We start from the raw sequence: 1862 nt of genomic DNA, 5'->3' as shown, positions 1-1862 counted from the left end.
TTGAGACCTAAAGTTCATGGGTCACTCAACTGAAGTCTTTTGCGCGTGACATGAGCGATGCATGGGAGCCGCTATTTTGACGCTTCCAACATCAATGGTCAGTCGATCACACTGGGCACGCCCATATGGCGGTCTGGACGGTAGTCATGTGACTAAAGCGTTCCCGATTATTTAGTGGTTTTTTGTTCTACCTGTTATTAGTTGCTTGCCATTCGGTTTTCCTAAAAAACATATTTTTTTTGTTAATTTAGAAAACCAAACACTTGTTTTAATGGTGAACATTCTTTGACTTTTGACAACATTTAAAAAAGTCGAACGTTTTCTTAAACATGAATATTTTTTGAAAGGTCTATGAATATTTTCCAAAATCTTCAAAGAAGACATTGAAATTTCTGTTTTTAATATGTTTTTAAAATATGAGTATTGTATAAATGTCTAGGAAATGATTTTAGAACACATGGAAATAAAAAAAGAAATCAAAAAGAAATCAAAAACAGAATGTAAAAACTAAAAAAGCCAATAAACTAAAACAAAAATGTTTGAGCATGACTTTATAACGGTGGTGTGTCCCCTCCTATAAGGCTAGTCTTTTGGGGGAGATGGCTCAAGTCCTCTCATAAATTGTGTTGCTCTCCTCAGGATTCATAGGTCGAGATATTTGAGGTGCAGGCCCCTAGCGCATGTGGGTGGAAAACGATAGGTAGCAGACCAATGGTTGTGTACCAAAACGTATCGGAGCTTAGATGCTGGAAAGTAAATGTTGGTGGATTCAGGGTGGTCGGTCACGGTTAGTGGGCAAGAACATTGGTGTTAGCGGGCCCGTGATGACTGATGTGCGAGTGGGAGATTTATTGGCTTGAGTCGCACATTGCATTGGTTGTGGGAGGAGGCAAAGGAAGCCTTATAAGGGTGAGGTGTCTTCTCCTATTAGGTCAGTCTTTTGGGGAAGAGGGCACAAGGCCTCTCATATGTTGTGTTGTTCTTTGGTTCGAACTGGTTGGTGAGACGAGACACTCGTGAAGTGAGCCCATGACACATGTGGGTCTAAATAGCTAGTTACCTGACCTGAAAAATGCATAACAAATATTATCAGAGCACACATGCCCGGAAATAAATCTCGGCGGACTCATGGACTGACGGTCATGGTTGGTGGGCTAGAACACTGGTGTTAGCGGGTCCACGGTGATCGATTTGTGAGGGAGTGAGTTTTCTGGGTCAGTATCACATTGATTGTGGGTGAAGGCAGAGCATGAATTCTATCAGGCTAGTATTTCGAAGAGGAGTGGGCCCAAGGCTTCTCATAAGAGCCTTTTGATTGTGCCTAGTTGGTGGGATGAGATACCCATGATGCGACCCCATGACACATGTGGGTCTAAAACGCTTGTTAGTTGATCCAGGATTGTTTAATACTAAGTGTCGGGTAACTTAGTAATTTCAAAAAAAATCCTACGTACATGCAAGATCATGGTGATGCATAGCAACAAGAGGGGAGAGTGTTGTCTACGTACCCTTGTAGACCGACGCGGAAGCGTTGACGCAACGTAGAGGAAGTAGACGTACGTCTTCCCGATCCGACCGATACAAGCACCGTTACTCCGGCACCTCCGAGTTCTTAGCACACGTACAGCTCGATGACGCTCCTCGGGCTCCGATCCAGCAAAGCTTCGGGGATGAGTTCCGTCAGCACAACGGCGTGGTGACGATGATGATGTTCTACCAACGCAGGGCTTCGCCTAAGCACTACAACGATATGATCGAGGTGGAATATGGTGGCAGGGGGCACCGCACGGCTAAGGAACGATCACGAGGATCAACTTGTGTGTCCTAGGGTGCCCCCTTGCCTCCGTATATAAAGGATCCAT

This window comes from Triticum dicoccoides, chromosome 3A (assembly GCF_002162155.2).
Source record: "Triticum dicoccoides isolate Atlit2015 ecotype Zavitan chromosome 3A, WEW_v2.0, whole genome shotgun sequence".
Classification (NCBI taxonomy): Eukaryota; Viridiplantae; Streptophyta; class Magnoliopsida; order Poales; family Poaceae; genus Triticum; species Triticum dicoccoides.
The sequence above is the reverse complement of the archived record's forward strand: the minus strand, read 5'-3'. Positions refer to the sequence as shown.